We start from the raw sequence: 19,361 nt of genomic DNA on the forward strand, positions 1-19,361 counted from the left end.
ACTCCTGAGGATTAAACACGGGGACCATCGCAATTTGGGAGTTTCCCACAACAGTCCTGGCTGGGATCCTTGTCGTGTCCGATGTCTCTCTTTCTATTATAGCGCATTTACAAGGTCTTCCTCTGTCATCCCTTGGCAGGACTACCGGGACTAGGGTCTGCGATCTCGGATTTAAAGTAGTGTCTCTTAAGCACAACACTTTCCCAAAAGTTCCGCCTTTTATTGGAATTTCTTCACCTCCATACTTCAATACACCATGTTTCATGTTAATGGTACACTGATGATTTCGAAGAAAATCCAACCCAATGATGCAGTCATCTGTGATATCGATTACCACTTTTTGCCAGTATAACGTATCCCCAATTTTCATGGCCACGATCTTTTCTTCCTGGACTGGTATGCGCTGGCCGGTAGCTGTTGTGAGTGTTAAGTTTACATTTTCTCACATATGTCGTCTTCCGATGCTCTCTAGTCTTGTTTGACTAACGACTGTACGTGAGGCTCCCGTATCCAAAGTGAAACGGCAAGATTTTCCATTTATCATTCCTTCTATAACTTAAGTGTTTCCGTCACATGTCTGCTTAACGAAGATCCTTGGGGCTTTGCTTCTACCGGCCAGCGACCACCCCACTACCCTGGCCTTTTTCTGCTGCTCCAGCGGTGATGTTGAGACCGCCGCATCCTTCGTTACCTTGCGTTATGCTCTCACGCCTGGGGCAAGTGCTCCTAATGTGTCCTCGCTCCCCACACCCATAGCATACTGGGTTATATGCTTGCCTTCGGCTGGAATCTGCTGGTACAATTTTGCGGAGTCTCAACGCCCGAGAATCGTGGCGCACCGCTTCTACTTCCAACGCATGTGCCACCGCTTCCTTCAAGCTAGTATGATGACTCAATCGTACGGCTGCTCTTACTTCGGCGTCCCGTATTCCATCGATGAACACTTGGAGCAACATTTCTTCTATTGCAGCTGGCGACGACTGATATGCTTTACGCACTAGCTTCTCATCTTCCACGGACCACTGCTGCAGAGTTTCGTTGGCCCTTTGACTGCGGTCCTTAAGTTGCGCCCGATACACATGGTCAAGGTGTTTATCGCCATAACGTGCCTACAACGCGTTGTAGGCACGTCAAGAAGGTCCGTGTAGGTTACTTCCTCCTTCCCAGCGCCGAGTGCTTCCAATACGGAAAGTGCTTCGTCACGGAGCGCTAGTGTAAGGGCAGAGTGTGCTTCTTGGTCACTCCAACCACTTGCTCTTCTGACCGTCGCTAATTCTAGCTTAATCGCGGCCCAGGAAGACTTGCCGTCGTAGAGGGGTAATTTCAAACTTCTGGTCCGATGTGATTCCGCAGGTGACTCCTGAGTTGGCTGAAGGACCCCCACACACGACCTTCCTATTGAGATGATGAATGGTTGCTTCTATATCCCCCATCTTCCTTTCCACAGTGTCAATCCGGGCGATCTCCTTTTCTACAGTGTCAATCCGGGCGATCTCCTTTTCTACAGCGTCAATCCGGGCGGAGTTTTTCTGCACCACGGATAAAATTTCCTTCGAGAGGCCTTCATGCAGACCTCGCAACTGCTCCTCCTGTCGACGTGCTTGCTCTTCCTGCAAGGCTCGCAGTTGCTCCTCCTGTCGGGGCGCTTGCTCCTCCTATCGGCGCGTTTGCTCCTCCTGTCGGCGCACTTGTTCCTCTTGCAAGCCCCGCAGTTGCTCCTCCTGTCGCCGCGCTTGCTCCTCTTGCAAGCCCCGCAGCTGCTCCTCTTGACGGCGCGGTTGTTCCTCTTGCAAGCCCCGCAGCTGCTCCTCCTGTCGGCGCGCTTGCTCTTGCATCATGGCTGCCATCTGCTGCATGCGCGCGCTGATGTCTACGGCAGGAGCCTGCAGTGCTGACACGGTCGCACTACGTCCAGAGCCGGATGGTTCTTGTGACTCGTCCTCTGCCGCTGCAGCTGCTGCCGCGGCAGAGTGTCGCGGGGTCACTCCCTTCTCGTTCCTGGGCACTAATGATATCTTTCCAATCCCACTTCTGACACCAATTGACACGAGAGTGGGTCAGGGATTGGAAATAATACTCTGCTTATAGGAACGAGTCTTTATTTGCGTTCACTTTTTCCGAACTTGCACTTCGCCGGTCTGCCGCTGTTCCTCTTGTGGGCGGCGGCCAACCTTCAACGCGTCACACCGCACCGAACACTAAGTCTCGTGTATCTTCTTCTTCTTCTTCTTTACACTTTCGAGTCAGAACTAGAACTGCCGTAGGCCATGCTTAGTACGGCTTATATACCCCCGGATCTGTTCTATTTTCAAAATGATTCTCTCATTCCATCTTTAAGTTTAAATTGTACTAGAAAATTCTTTTAACTATTTTTATCCTGCTTACACATTTTCCATCCCTTTTTTTCTGTTCGATTTGATCCTGAACTTACTAGAAATTTCCATTAACTTTACAAAACCCAAAAAAAATCCATACACTGGTAGGTATATCGAACCCGGTTCTACGGCGTCTATAGTAAACACTTTTCCGCTGAGCTACGAGTATTGCTGACGGAGCTGTAGAAATTAACAATGTCTTGAAGTATGACAACTCTCGTCATATACTTCGAAGGGTTGCTACGCATACACATCACAATAGTATTAATACTAGAAATAAGGGTAGACTTGCCATGCCTGCCACAAGACTCCATAAAGTCAGCAATTCTTTTAGGTGTCAGTGTGTTCGCTTCTAAAATAAACTCCCCGACCATGTGGCAAATATGTCTATGAACAAATTCAAAGCCTTCACAAAAAGTAAATTAAGCAGCAAAGGCTATTAGAATATCCAAGATTATTTAAATCATAAAGCAGCCTGGAATTGAATTGCTCTACTTAAGTGTGATTTGTTTTATGTGATTTTAATTGTTTGATGTTATTTATATTACTTATTTCATTTGTTTGATTTTAATTTTATCTGTTTGATATTATTTACTTGTTATTTTGAAATTAAGTGTCTGACTGAACTTAAGCCATTGTAAATCAATGTTATGAGTTCAATAAACATTTTGATTTTGAGACATCGGACACGACATGGATCCCAGCCAGGACTGTTGTGGGAAACTCCCAAATAGCGATGGTTCCCGTGCTAAGTCCTCATGAGGACAAGCAAATCATTAAGGAAGGGAACAGTGATCGGAGCTTGTGAGGAGATAGCTTGGTTAAGAAAGTGTGAAGTAGGGAGGAAGACCGTAGCTGCAAGCCAAGATGTGAACATACAGAAACTTCTGGTGGGCAGTAAGGACAATCTTACCAAGCTACAGTTAATAAAAGCGAGAAATTTCCTGCTACGCTACGCCGGGGTGTTCTCGAAGAATGATGGGGACATCGGAAGAACTGGTTTGGTGAAACACAAGATCGACACAGGAGACACTGTTCCGATACGGCAAAGACCAAGACGTATTCCGTTTGCACGCGAACAAGAAGTGGAAGACATGATTCGGGATATGAAAGAAAATGGTGTGATAGAACCGTCATCCAGTCCTCCAGTGGTTCTGGTGAAGAAGAAGGATGGATCAACTAGATTTTGTGTGGACTATCGGCGTTTGAACGATGTAACTAAGAAAGACAGTTATCCATTGCCAAGAATCGATGACACCTTAATTGGTAGATTTTGACGTTCAATAAGTGATTTTAAATCCTACTTTGAATAAAAATATTTGAATTTGAATTTGAATTCACCTTGTGGTATGACGTGGTTCTCTACTCTGGATTTGAAAAGTGGCTACTGGCAAGTCGATTTGGACCCTGAAGACAAGGAGAAGACGGCTTTTTCAACCGGAAAAGGGTTGTGGCAGTTCAAAACAATGCCCTTCGGATTGTGCAACGCCCCAGATACTTTCGAAAGGTTGATGGAGCATGTGCTGGCAGTTGTTTTTTTTTTTATGGAATAGGAGGACAAACGAGCGTACGGGTCACCTGTTGTTAAGTGATCACCGTCGCCCACAATCTCTTGCAACACCAGAAGAATCACAGGAGCGTTAACGGCCTTTAAGGAAGGTGTACGCGATTTTTTTGAAGGTACCCATGTCGTATCGTCCCTGAAACACCGCACAAGGAAGCTCATTCCGCAGCTTTGTAGTACGTGGAAGAAAGCTCCTAGAAAACCGCACTGTGGAGGACCGCCACACATCCAGATGGTAAGGATGATATCCTAACTTGTGGCGTGTCATGCGAAGGTGGAATTCGGCGGCAGGAATCAGGTTAAAAAGCTCTTCGGAACACTCCCCGTGATAAATGCGGTAGAAGACACACAATGAAGCGATGTCTCTACGCAACGCCAAGTGATCCAGCCGTTCACAGAGCACTGGGTCCCCGACACTTCGAGCTGCTCTGCGTTGCACGCGGTCAATTGGATCGAGCTGATACTGGGGTGCACTAGACCAGAGATGACAGCAATACTCCATGTGTGGCCGGACCTGCGCTTTGTAGAGGGCTAGTATGTGGGCCGGCTTGAAGTATTGCCGTGCTCTATTAATGACGCCCAGTTTCTTTGAAGACATTTTAGCTTTGCCTTCCAGATGACCACGAAATTGGCGATCGCCCGAGATATCGAGACCCAGTATTCCGATACTAGGCGCGGCTTTAAGAGAAGTGTTCTCGAAGAGCGGTCATACGACAAATGTGGTTTTTTTTTGTGGTAAACGCGCAAACTTGAGTCTTCTGGGGGTTAAATTGGACAAGGTTCAATTTTCCCCAAGACACAAGTTTCTCCAGGCATTGGTCGACGATTTCCCGAGAGAGACCTGCATGGCCAGTGTATACGGGATCACCAGTGCTATCGTCTGCATAGCAATGAATGTTGGAGGTGTCCAACATATCATTGATATGCAGAAGAAACAGCGTGGGAGACAGCACACAGCCTTGGGGCACTCCAGCATTCACGGGCTTCGGGTTCGAGCAATATCCGTCGACAACGACCTGTATGCTGCGCCCAGTGAGGAAGCTGGAGGTCCACTTGCACAAGCTCTCGGGAAGCCCAAATGATGGAAGTTTGGAGAGGAGCGCCTTGTGCCCATACACGATCAAAGGCCTTCGCTATATCCAGGCTAACTGCCAGGCCTTCCCCCTTGCTTTCAATAGCCGCTGCCCATCTATGTGTTAGGTATACCAGAAGATCACCTGCCGACCGACCATGGCGAAACCCGTATTGTCGGTCGTTGATCAACTGGTTACCCTCTAGATATACCAAGAGCTGACGGCTAATTATGCTCTCCATGATTTTGGAGAGCAGGGAGGTAATAGCAATAGGCCTGTAGTTTGCCGGATCCGAACTGTCTCCTTTTTTTTTGGATCGGATGGACAAGGGCTGACTTCCATGAGTCAGGGACTACGCCTTTAGAATAAGAGTGCCGGAATAAACGCGTTAGCACCGGCGTCAGCTCAGGGGCACACGTTCTAAGCACGATTGGAGAAATGCCATCCGGCCCGCTCGACTTCCTGACCTCCAACGAAAACAGAGCTCGCCTAACAGTTTTTTGTCTGAACTGTACTTCAGGCAAAGAGCTCCGACACCGCGGGATAGTCGGCGGTGTTTTTCCGTTGTCGTCAAGAGTCGAGTTGGAGGCGAAAAGAGTGCACAAGAGATCGGCTTTCTCTTTTGCCGTATGGGCCGGGGTGTCATCTTCATCTGCAACGGCGGCATGGACGGCTGGCTGAAGTTACCAAGAGCAGCTTTCGACAACGACCAGAACTTGCGTGTTCCGGTCGGGTAACTGGAAAGCTGCTCGCCGATTTTGACGACGTGTTTTGAGTTTGCACGGGCGATTTGCCGCTTAAAAAATCTGGAGGCACGGTTGTATTTCCTCTTAAGAACTGTGCAGTTCGGATCCTTTGTGCCCAGCGCCGCAACCCAAGTTCGATACGCCTGTTTTTTGCAGTCAGATGCTGCTTTAACAGACGCATCGAACCAGGGCTGTGATCTGCCACCGATGGGTACTACAGAGTTTGGTATAAAAATATCCATACCCTGTAGTATCACATCGGCTACTGCAACGGCGCAGGCACTAGGATCATCCGAAGGGAAACAAACCTTGCCCCAAGGGTAGGATGCAAAAAAGGAACGCATCCTATCCCTATCTGCTGACTTGTAGTGCCAAACGCGGCGGGTCGCTGGTGGTCTGCGACGTTGGCGTCGGATAGGCACTACACTCCTGACCAGGCAATGGTCGGACGTTCCGAGAGGGGCGTCGACAAAGACCTGGTAACCATCGGGATGTGTAGTCAGCAGAAGATCCAATAAGGACGGCATGTGGCTATCCACATCCGGGAGCCGCGTTGGCGACTCAACCAATTGGGACAGATCATACGCCAATGCAAAATTATGCACAGATCAACCTGCGTAGTCTGTGGTACGTGATCCAAGCCATTCGGCATTGTGCCAGTTGAAATCACCCAAGACTACGATTTCAGCGGAGGGGATCTGTGCAAGTACGTCGTCAATTGCTGCTTGAACGCAGCCCATGAGATGATCGGTTTCTGCGTTACCACTATGGGACCTGTAGACACACGCATAGATGCAGACGCGGTCCTCTAAATCTACGCGGAGCCAGAGAGTGGACAGGTCCCTACCCTCAAAATTGCCGAGACGGCGACAGCAGATATCCTCCCTAACGTACACACATACCCCGGCATGAGGCAAAAAAATTGTGCTCAATTTTGTACCCGGGGTACGTTAAATATGACGTATCGCATGAGATATCTGCTTCTCTGTAAGGAAACACAAGGCCGGCTGCGCCGTCTCAAGGTGGTGGTGGACGGCGTTTAAATTGGAGTGAATTCTCCTGATATTGCAAAAGTCCACGTTGAGTGTGGAGCGGGGTGCCGTGGTGATACTGCCTCGTTTGTCCTTGATCATGCGCGGTTCTGTGCCCTCCCCAGAATACGAAGGGCAGCCCGGGCTAGAGAGCCCAGGGAGGGATTCTCCAACTCTGGTAGAGCCGGTACCCTCCTGGGGTAAAATCTTTTTTAGTACCGCTGTCATATTCGGGTGGAGGGGGGGGAATGGCCACCAGTCCTCGACACTAACCTATGCGGCATAGCGGCACTAGGCCGCTACTTCACGCCGGTATTCTGTGCGAGTGTGGTAATTAACCCGGACGAGTCTGGCCCGATTGTGCTGACGTCAAAAGACGGCAGTGTGACTCTCCCACTTCTAAAAAGCCCTTAGTTGCCTCTTACGACACCCATGGGCCTGGGACTCCCCTATTCTTTTTACGCCCCGGGAAAAGTACAGGGCAAATGTTGGGAGAAACCTGCCTTGTCTATTTGGATGACATAATCATTATGGGACGAAGTTTTGAAGATCATCTTAAGAAGCTCGAAAAAGTATTCACAAAACTGCAGGGTGCCAACTTGAAGTTGAGTCCAAATAAATGTTCCTTCTTTCAACGTCAGGTGAATTACTTGGGGCACGCTCTCTCGGAGCAAGGCGTTGCAACGGATCCTGCCAAGATAAGTGCTGTCAAGGACTGGCCGACGCCGACAGAAAAGACACATTTGAGAGCATTTCTAGGACTACGTTCTATTATCAACGCTTTGTGAAAGGGTTTTCCGATGTTGCTAAGCCCTTACATCGACTGACGGAGGAGAAAAGAGCCTTTTCCTGGGATGAAGAATGCGAACAAGCCTTCTTAGAATTGAAGAAAAGACTATGTGAATCACCTATCCTCGGATATCCTGACACAGAGGGAAGATTCATAGTGGATGCTGATGCTAGCAACACCGGAATAGGTGGAGTGAGATCAAGAAGTTGTAATTGCATACTTTAGCAAATCTTTATCGAAGCCGGAGAGAAACTACTGTGTAACTCGTAGGGAGTTACTGGTCGTGGTCAGAACATTACAACATTTCAAAAAAGAACTTGTTGGGTCGCAAATTCCTCGTAAAGACTGAACATGCCGCCTTGAAGTGGTTACTAGAATTCAAGAATCCGGTAGGACAAGTGGCCAGATGGATTGAGCAACTTCAAGAGTATAACTTTGAAATCGTGCATCGAGGAGGAAAAAGTCATGGAAATACAGATGCGTTATTTAGAAGACCTTGTCCGATGGAATGCAAACATTGCATTCGTCAGGAGGAGAAAGAGAATTTTATGATCCGGCTGATCAGAACAGATTCGATCGGCGAGAACTGGAGCAACGATGCAATGAGGAGAGCTCAGGAAAATGATAAGGATCTTCAACCACTTTTACATTGGCTAGCAAGTGGATTACTTAAACCAAAATGGTCTGAAGTGGCTAGACACAGTACGGCTACCACGAGTCTCTGGGCACAATGATACAGTTTGGTGATGCATGAAGGGTTGCTCCGCCGGAAATGGGAAACCCCGCAAGGAAAGGATTGCCATCTGCAACTGGTCGTTCCCAGGGAGAAGGTGAACGAGATCCTGAGAGCTTATCACGATGGTTCTTCAGGTGGACATTTGGGAATAAGAAGAACTCTCATAAAAATTAAAGAACGATTTTACTGGTTGCATTGCCGTGATGATGCGGAAGATTGGTGCCAAAGATGCAAGAGTTGTGCAGCTGTCAAAGGACCTCAGACCCGGAGCAGAGGAGCTATGAAGTTGTACAATGTTGGGGCTCCGTGGCAAAGAGTAGCTCTGGATATGGCCGGACCGTTCCCAGTCAAGTTTTTCAAGGAGCTTTCTTCCACGTACTACAAAGCTGTGGAATGTGCTTCCTTGTGAGGTGTTTCCGGGACGATACGACATGGGTACCTTCAAAAAAAGCGCGTACACCTTCCTTAAAGGCCAGCAACGCTCCTGTGATTCTCTGGTGTTGCAAGAAATTGTGGGCGGCGGTGATCACTTAACAACAGGTGACCCGTACGCTCGTTTGTCCTCCTATTCCATAAAAAAAAAGTCACCAAATCTGGAAACCGTTGCATAATGGTGGTGATAGATTATTTCACGAAGTGGCCGGAAGCATTTGCTCCACCGAATCAAGAAGCAGTCAGCGTTGCGACGAAGCTGGTGAATGTAGTTTTCTGCAGATTCGGTGTGCCTTTGGAGATGCACAGTGATCAAGGGCGGAACTTCGAGTCACAAGTATTTCAAGAAGTTTGCAAGATCTTGGGAATCCATAATACCAGAACTTCTCCATTTCATCCACAGTCAGACGGGATGGTGGAGAGGTTTAACCAATCATTGGAGCGGCATCTGGCAAAAGTAGTGGACAGTCATTAGGGTAACTGGGATGAGCACATTACGCTGTTTCTCATGTCGTATAGAGCCGCAATACACGAGACGAATACGGTGACTCCTGCGTACGCCAATTTTGGAAGCGAATTGAGATTGCCAGCTGATTTACTCTCAGGTTGTGCACCAGATACACTGAAAAGTATAACACAATTTGTGGATGAGTTACGGAATAAGATGATTGACATCTACGAGGAAATTAAAAGAACTGGCCTTAAGGCAAGTGAACGGATGAAGACGCGCTACGATCGAAGAGCTAATGTTCCTTGTTTTGAAGAAGGAATCCTGATTTGGTTACACAATCCCATAAGGCGAAAGGGGAAGTCTCCGAAGCTTCAACCAAGTTGGGAGGGACCATACAAAGTAATCACAAGGATAAATGATGTGACTCTCAGAATCCAGAGTACTCCTCGCAGTCCCCCAAAAATCGTACATGTCGATCGGATGGCTAAGTATTAGTAAGTACTTCCTATAAGCGGAGTACTATTTCCAATCCCTGACCCAATCTCGTGTCAATATGATAGAAATCACTTAGAATACGCCTCACAAGTGTGGAACCCCGTCTACAATATATATATTAGAAGCTAGAAGAGACTTAGTTTCGGTGTGGTGTGACGCGTTGAAGGTATCACCGCCCAAAAGAGGAACAGTGGCAGACCGGCGAAGTGCAAGTTCAGAAAAAGTGAACCGAAATAAAGACTCGTTCTTATAAGCGGAGTATTATTTCCAATCCCTGACTCACACTCGTGTCAATTGGTGTCAAAAGTGGGATTGGATGCCATTGGTACCCAGGAACGAGAAAGGAGTGACCACGCGAGCAGGAGCAGCTGCGGCAGCAGGGGAGGCGTCACAGGAGGCATCCTACTCTGGAGGCAGTGCTATCGTGTCAGCACCGCAGGCTACTGACAGTAGGAGCAGCTGCGGGGCTTCCACGAGGAGCAAGTGCGCCGACAGGAAGAGCAAGCGCACCGGTACGAAGAGCAAGCGCGCCGGTGCGAAGAGCAAGCGCGCCGGTACGAAGAGCAAGCGCGCCGAAAGGACCGAACAGCTCCGGGGCTTGCAAGAGGAGCAAGCACGCCGACAGGAGGAGCAGCTGCGAGGCCTGCATGAAAGCGTCTCCAATTACATTTTATCCGTGGTGCAGAAAAACTCCGCCCGTATAGACGATGTAAAAAAGGAGATCGCCCGGATTGACAGCGTGGAAAAGAAGATGGACAAAGTTTAAGAAAACTTTCAACAGAAGATGGGAGAGATGGAAGTAAGCATTCATCAGCTCAGTGAGAGAGTCGTGTGTCCTTCAGCCAACACAGGAGTCACATGCGGAACCACATAGACCAGAAATTTAAAAGTACCTCCCTACGACGGCAAGTCTTCCTGAGCTACCTTCAAACTACAATTGGAGACGGTCAGAAGAGCCTGCGGTTTGAGTGACCAAGAAGCGCACTCTGCCATCACACTAAAGTTCCGTGACTATGCACTCTCCGTATTGGAAGCACTCAACGCTGGGAAGCAGGAAGTGATCTACACGGACCTTGTTGACGTGTTGGAGGCACGCTATGGTGATAAACACCTCGAGCATGTGTACCGGGCGCAACTTAAGGACCGCAGTGAAAGGGCCAGCGAAACTCTACAGCAGTGGTCCATGGAAGCTGAGAAACTAGTGCGTAAAGCATATCAGTCGTCACCAGCTGCAATAGAAGAAAATTTGGTCCAAGTGTTCATCGATGGAATGCGGGATGCGGAAGTTAGAGTAGCCGTACGATTAAGTCATCATACCAGCTTGAAGAAAGCGGTGGCACATGCGTTGGAAGTAGAAGCGGTGCGCCACGATTGTCGTGCGTTGAGATTCCGCGAAATTGTGCCATCAGATTCCAGCCGAATGCGAGAATACAACCCGGTATGCTACGGCTGTGGGGAGCGAGGACACCTCAGGAGCACTTTCTCCAGGCGTGAGCGCATAACTAAAGGTCGGGAGGATGCGACAATCTTAACGTCACTGCTGGAGCAACAGGAAAAGGCCAGAACAGTGGGGTGGGCGCTGGCCAGTAAAAGCAAAGCCCCAAGGATCTTCTTGAAGCAAACATGTGACAGAAACACTTTGGTTATAGAAGAAATGATAAATGGAAAAATCTTGCTGTTTCACTTTGGATACGGGAGCCTCACGTACTGTCGTTAGCCAAGGAAGACTAGAGGGCGGACTCGGAGGACGACATATGCGAGAGAATGTAAGCTTAATACTCACAACAGCTACCGGCCAGCGCATACCGGTCCAGGGAGAGAAGATCGTGGTCATAAAAATCGGGGATACGCTGTACTGGCAAAAAGTTGTAATTGCGGATATAACAGATGACTGCATCATTGGGTTGGATTTTCTTCGAAATCATCAGTGTACCATTGACATGAAACTTGGTGTTTTGAAGCATGGAGGTGAAGAAATCCAATAAAAGGCGGAACTTTTGGAAAAGTGCTGTGCTTGAGAGACACGACCTTAAATCCGAGATCGTAGACCCTAGTCCCGATAGTCCTGCCAAGGGATGACAAAGGAAGATCCTGTTAATGCGCTATAATTGAAAGAGAGACATCGGACACGACATGGATCCCAGCCAGGACTGTTGTGGGAAGCTCCCAAATTGCGATGGTTCCCGTGTTTAATCCTCATGAAGACAAGAAAATCGTAAGGAAGAGAACAGTGATCGGAGCTTGTGAGGAGATAGCTTGGTTAAGGTAATGTGAAGAAGGGAGGAAGACCGTAGCTGCAAGCCAGGATGTGAACATACAGATACTTATGGATGGCTGTAAGGACAATCTTACCAAGCTACAGTTAATCAAAGCGAGAAATTTCCTGCTACGCTACGCCGGGATGTTCTCGAAGACCGACGGGGACATCGAAAGAACTGGTTTGGTGAAACACAAGATCGACACGGAAAACACCGTTCCGATACGGCAGAGACGAAGACGCATTCCGTTTGCATGCGAACAAGAAGTGGAAGATATGATTTGGGATATTAAAGAATATGGTGTGATAGAACCGTCGTCGAGTCCATGGTGTTCTCCAGTGGTCTGGTGAAGAAGAAGGACGGATCAACTAGATTTTGTGTGAACAAGGGTTATGGAAATTCAAAACAATGCCCTTCGGATTATGCAACGCCCCAGCTACTTTCGAAAGGTTGATGGAGCATGTGCTTGCAGGTATGTTGGGAGAAACCTACCTTGTCCACTTGGATGACATAATCATTATGGGACAAAGTTTTGAAGATCATCTTAAGAAGCTCGAAAATGTCTTCGCGAAACTGCAGGGTGTCAACTTGAAGTTGAGTCCAAAGAAATGTTCCTTCTTCCATCGTCAGGTGAATTACTTGGGGCACGTTATCTCGGAACAAGGCGTTGGGACGGAGCCTGCCAAGATAAGTGCTGTCAAGGACTGGCCGACGCCGACAGAAAAGTCAGATGTGAGAGCATTTTTAGGACTATGCTCTTATTATCGACGCTATGTGAAAGGGTTTTTCGATGTTGCTAAGCCCTAACATCGACTGACGGAGGAGAAAAGAGCTGAATATCAAAGAGTTGAATATCAAGCTCCATTTGTGGCTTCTGGTGGTCTTGAATTAAAATACCCTGTTTCACATAAGGACTGTATTATGTAATTAATATATATAACATGTAAGTTAATATAATGCTAGCGTTAATGCATGTGCGTGCGGGTCTAATTCTTAAGGCGACTGGTTCCGCCATCGGCCTCGGTGCGAGCGCCGGTCCGCCACGAACGCAAGCCCCCACTCTCGCCGATGAGACGACAGGAACATTTTCCCCGGGTTAAATTAGTAAGGCTTCAAAAAGTCTCCGATGAAGGCACGGGCAAAGGGCAAAGCATGCTGTATGCCCGTGTTATGACTCCCTTTCTCGTCGTAATGTCGGCAACTCTGCTGCGCCCGTCAGACCCAGGATGAACATTGGTGACTCTGCCCAAGAGCCACAGAAGAGGAGGAAGATGGGAGTCCCTCACTAGCACCATGGTACCTGGTTTTAGGTCTTGATAGCCTGTCTGCCACTTGGCCTTTTGCTGCAAAACAGAAACGTATTCATTTGAGAAACGTCGCCAAAAGTGCTGTCGCAAGTTCTCAACGCGGTCGTAGCGAGGCAGGCGCTGCAGGTTCACGTCTGGCATCTGAGGACGAGGAACAGTAGTGAGCGGTCGTCCGATTAAGAAGTGAGCGGGAGATAAATAGAATAGGTCACTAGGATCGGTGGAGTGAGGTGTTAAGGGTCTGGAATTAAGAATTGCCTCTATTTGAATGAGACAGGTTGAAAGCTCTTCATGAATAAGTTGAGTTAAGCTCATGACTCATGACGTAATAAAGTTTTAATGGATTTAACAGCTGCTTCCCATAAACCGCCAAAATGCGGACTGTATGCAGGAATAAATTTAAATTCTATACCTTCGTTTGCAATGTCAGTGGAAATAGTATTGGATGAAACTTGTAGAAGACGTGAAAGCTCATTAAAAGCTCCCCTAAAAGTAGTGCCGTTGTCGGAGAATACCCGCTGAGGCTTACCACGTCGACTAATAAAGCGATTGAAGGCTGCTAGAAAGGCCTCTTTAGTGAGGTCTGAGACTAGCTCTAGATGCACGGCTCTAACTGCAAAACATACAAAGACGCAAATATAAGATTTAATTAATTTACATCCTCTGCCCTTCCGGTCGACTATCAGCACAGGCCCAGCGTAATCTAAACCTGTATTAAAAAAGGGAAATTGTAGTTGTGTTCTCTCGCTGGGTAGGTTGCCCATGACGACTTGAATAGGTTGAGCTTTAAAGCGCGTGCAACGAACACAATTACGTACAGTTTGCTTAGCTAGGTTTCTGCCTCCAAGAGGCCAGTATGTGAGCCTTATATTGGCAAGAAGATGCTGAGGGCCAGCATGAACAGTGATTTATGATATTTAAGAAATAATATTTTAGTTAAATGATGTTTACTACATAATAAGACTGGATGCTTTACGTCGTAACTATAGTGAGAGTTATGAAGGCGTCCACCGACGCGAATAAGGTTATCAGAATGAATAAATGGACTAAGACTTATAAGACGATTCTTTTTAGGGAGTATTTGATTATGCTTAAGATGATTCCTCAGGGAACATTTCCTGCTGAGAAATATATATAATTAATTGTGTTATAAGCTGAATTTAATTCGTTACTCGTTATATAGGATTTATTTTTATTATTGGGATTACGACAATTGTAAATAAATCTTAAGGTATATACAAAAACTCTATTTAATTTTGTAAATGAAGACATTTTATGAATTAAATCTAAAAGTACATGCTTTTACGAGTATTATTACAATGTGTTACTGTGTGAAGTTAAGTTTCAGGTAATGTTTGTGGTGTATTTGGAGAGGGAGGAAAATGTATGGTTCCCTCGTGGAGGAATTGAGGACCTGACCACCAAAGAGTGGACGCGCTGATACAATCAGCCTTCACCCCCCGAGAAGCTAAGTCTGCAGGGTTGCTTCTCGAAGGTACATAGCGCCCCGTCTGGTCAAGTGTACATTCCTGAATCTCATTAACTCTATTTCGAACAAACTGATTAAGATTACTTGGTGGTGTGGAAAGCCATCCTAACACTATTGTGGAATCGCACCAAAAGAAACAGTGACTGAAGACGTTGGTAAGTGAATTGCATACCTTCAAATAGAGACGTGTACCCACTAAAGCACCACATAACTCCAAACGTGGAATCGTGGTTGTTTTAATGGGAGCGACCTTGTTTTTAGAGGCCAAAAGACTAACACAAACCGACCCATCGACTGCGATTGTCCTTACGTAAATACAGGCACCATAAGCACTCTCGGAAGCGTCTGTAAAAGTATGAAGTTCAGTTACCAAAGGATTGCTACAAGACACCCACCTAGGAATACGAATAGAGTTAAGAGCTGGAAGTGATTCGATAAATTCGATGAATCGATTCTTTATTTCTAAAGGTACTTCATCGTCCCATATACATTTAAGAATCCACAGTTGCTGTAATATAAATTTAGCTTGAACTGTGCAAGGTCCTACTAGACCTAAAGGGTCAAATACTTGACTAACTAACGATAATATGTTACGTTTACTAATAATGTTTGATGTAAATGTGAAGTTGACAGAATATAATAAATGATCAGAATTACAATTCCACTTTATAAGTAGAATCTTTTTCAAATCTACGTTCTAGGGAATGGAAACGTTGCTTGACCATTGCATAAGAGTCAACTAAGCCTTCAGGCGAGAGATTTAAATTGTTTTTATGTTCTTCCCACTCACGGTTGGTCACATTATCTAATTTTTTAGACATTATATAGATGATTAATGTGTCCCAATGTGCTGTAGGCTGTCCGAGATTGTCAAGCGCTCTTAAATTTTTATTTATAGTATCTATCATGTTTCGTAATGAATGACAGGATTCTTTTTGTATAGCAGGAAAATTAAATAATGCTTGCACGTGATTATTGACAAACAACCTTTCATTATTGTAGCGGTCTAACAATAAGTGCCATGCTATAGTATAGTTGTCGGCCTTAAAGTCAATAATTTTTATTACTAATGATGCACTGCCAGTTAAAGCAGCACGCAAATAATGGAATTAATTGATTGATTGTATGCTGTTATTATCGTGAATTATTGAAATGTACGTATCTCCAAATTCAAGCCAGTGCTGATAGTCGCCGTTGAAGTGGGGTAGATCAATCTTTGGCAGGCGTACGAAGTCATGTTTGCAGCCAGAAGCGTGGAGCGTGTCGTGGTGCGTTGAGCTGGCACCAGGGTTCGGTGCCGGAGAGCTGGCACGCGCCACGTCTGGAGGGAGCAGGGCACGCGCGCGCGACAATTGCGTGAAGTACTGAGTCTCGAAGGCCTCGAGCTCCTGGTACATATTGTCTGCATTCTCCGACAACAGCTCCAACTGCGTCTGCAAGTCATCGAAGTCTTTGTATAAAGATTTCATTACGCCTAGACGGCATTCTAATTCAGCTACTTGAAAACTATCTAATTCGTCTGTAGGTAATAGTTAAAAGAAATAAGTGAATTGTGTTAACTTGACTTTAAAACTTCCGCGTTTTTTTATAAGTTCTTTTAATTTTAATTCAGACATAATGATAAGCAATTAAGATAATAAACGAAAATAAATTAAGATTGAAACAAACTTAATATCGTAAATAAGTTACGTAAGCAAAGGAATGTTCTAGGTGATAGAAACAACGATTTTGTCAAGCCGACGTAATACAGCGATTCATGCACAAAACTCGTTTTCGTAGGCACAAGCATTGTATGGACAAGCGAAACTGGCTAGCGGCCGTATCTATTGCTATCTATAACTTTAAGTATGTATCAGACTAATGTAATGCAGTTTATGAAAAGGCTATTTTTATAACTCAGTATTTAACGTTAATACGTAGCAATAAAAAATCTGAATAGGTAATAGGTTTCTTTCCTGAGTAAAAATGATTTTATATGTATTTATTATGTGTTTTTAACTAATTTATATAAGTTCAAAAGACAAGATATGTATATACAAATAAGGCATGGTTTTAAAAATAATGCACTAATGAAATATAGGCGATATTTATTAAAAGAAGGCGATAAGAAGGAATCTAAGCTATATTATGAAGAGATCAACTTATGTCGAATCCGTAATAGCACAATCCTGATTCCTCGGGAAAGGGATAAGATTAGGAACGAAAGAATTCCTTATCGGAACGAAATCACTCAGAACCAAAGCCTCTCCAGATGTCCGTCCTTTGTATGTGCCATGCATTCGGGCGGCGTGGCAGTCGAATGTTCTCGAAGAGGTGCGCAACACGACCAACGTAGCAATGTAAGCAGATGCAGATCGTGGCTGGTTTCTTGAAATGGACGTCAAACGCTGACCTTAACGAATTTGAAGGGTCGGTTAAACCATCCATTTGCTTTGATGATCAGTTGAAGAGGCGAAGGACCATTTGTTGAATATCAAGCTCCAGTTGTGGCTTCTAGTGGTCTTGAATTAAAATACTTTGTTTCACAAAAGGACTGTATTGTGAAATTAATATACAGAGTGTCCCAAAGTTATGGGACATGAAGGGAAAGTACCTTAAATATCCAAGATAGGCTATTTTACTGAAAGAAGACGTTATGTTATTTTTAAAAGTTAGTACTTCTGCATTCAAAGTTTCTCTAAAATTACTTGACTTAAATTACCGACTTAAATGTAAAAAAAACACCTCTACTTTTATGATGCCAATCGAAAGAATGCCCAAAAACTAATAACTCTTCTTAAGTTACATAGTATTTTAAAAAAAGTAGTCAATTAAGTGGGTATTATTTGTAAATTAATTAATTACATGCTCAAAATGTGATATCTATTGTCTTACGCAAATCGCCAATCTTTTAATGAATCCCCTGCCTGTTGATTTTCTAATCATTTTATGGTAAATACTCGATATGATATGGCACAATTCTGTTTGTAACTCGCCCACGTTCTCGTATCGCTTTTTGTATAGCATATCTTTCACGTATCCCCAAAAGAAGAAATCTAATGGTGTAAGGTCCGAGGATCTGGCCGGCCATTTAATCGGTCCATTCTTACCAATCCAAGTAGGAAAACATTCATTTTACGTTGTTCCTTTCTTACATACTATGTTACTTAAAATACTATGTTACTTAAGAAGAGTTATTAGTTTTTGGCCATTCTTTCGATTGACATCATGAAAGTAGAGGTGTTTTTTTTTACATTTAAATCGGTTCGATTCCCAGACGAGGCAAGTAACTTTAGAAAATCTTTGAATGCAGAAGTACTAACTTTTAAAAATAACAGAAAGTACTAATTTTTGTGATGCTTTAAATAAATAAATTGTTCTATCTTTAGCGAATAGAATGTTGTAAATTAAATGCCCAGATACTTAATAAATTAATGTAATTCAAAAAAGGATGTGAATTGTACAATGATAGTAGGTTAAGTGACATGAGTACAGATTGAGAGTGACAGATTACATGACAGATGTATGAAGAATTTTCAAGCGCCTGATGCGGGTGCTTTGGCGTAATATTTGTGCAGGCATGAAGTGTGAACATAAATAAATAAATAAGTCTTCTTTCAGTAAAATAGCCTATCTTCGATATATAATGAAATTCGATATTTCCCTTCATGTCCCATAACTTTGGGACGCTCTGTATATAACATGTAAGTTAATATAATGCTAGCGTTAATGCATGTGCGCGCGGGTCTAATTCTTAAGGCGACTGGTTCCGCCGTCGGCCTCGGTGCCTAGGAACACTAATTTTCCTGGGATGAAGAGTGCAAACAAGCTTTCTATATGATGTGAAACTACTGTGTAACTCGTAGGGAGTTACTGGCCGTGGTGGTTACATTACAACATTTCAAAAAGTGCTATGGCCTGAAATAAATGATATATTATTATTATTATTATTATTATTATTATTATTATTATTATTATTATTATTATTATTATTATTATTATTATTATTATTATTATTATTATTATTATTATTATTATTATTATTATTATTATTATTATTATTATTATTATTATTATTATTATTATTATTATTATTATTATTATTATTATTATTATTATTATTATTATTATTATTATTATTATTATTATTATTATTATTATTATTATTATTATTATTATTATTATTATTATTATTATTATTATTATTATTATTATTATTATTATTATTATTATTATTATTATTATTATTATTATTATTATTATTATTATTATTATTATTATTATTATTATTATTATTATTATTATTATTATTATTATTATTATTATTATTATTATTATTATTATTATTATTATTATTATTATTATTATTATTATTATTATTATTATTATTATTATTATTATTATTATTATTATTATTATTATTATTATTATTATTATTATTATTATTATTATTATTATTATTATTATTATTATTATTATTATTATTATTATTATTATTATTATTATTATTATTATTATTATTATTATTATTATTATTATTATTATTATTATTATTATTATTATTATTATTATTATTATTATTATTATTATTATTATTATTATTATTATTATTATTATTATTATTATTATTATTAT

Source organism: Leptidea sinapis, chromosome 5 (genome assembly GCF_905404315.1).
Source record: "Leptidea sinapis chromosome 5, ilLepSina1.1, whole genome shotgun sequence".
Lineage (NCBI taxonomy): Eukaryota > Metazoa > Arthropoda > Insecta > Lepidoptera > Pieridae > Leptidea > Leptidea sinapis.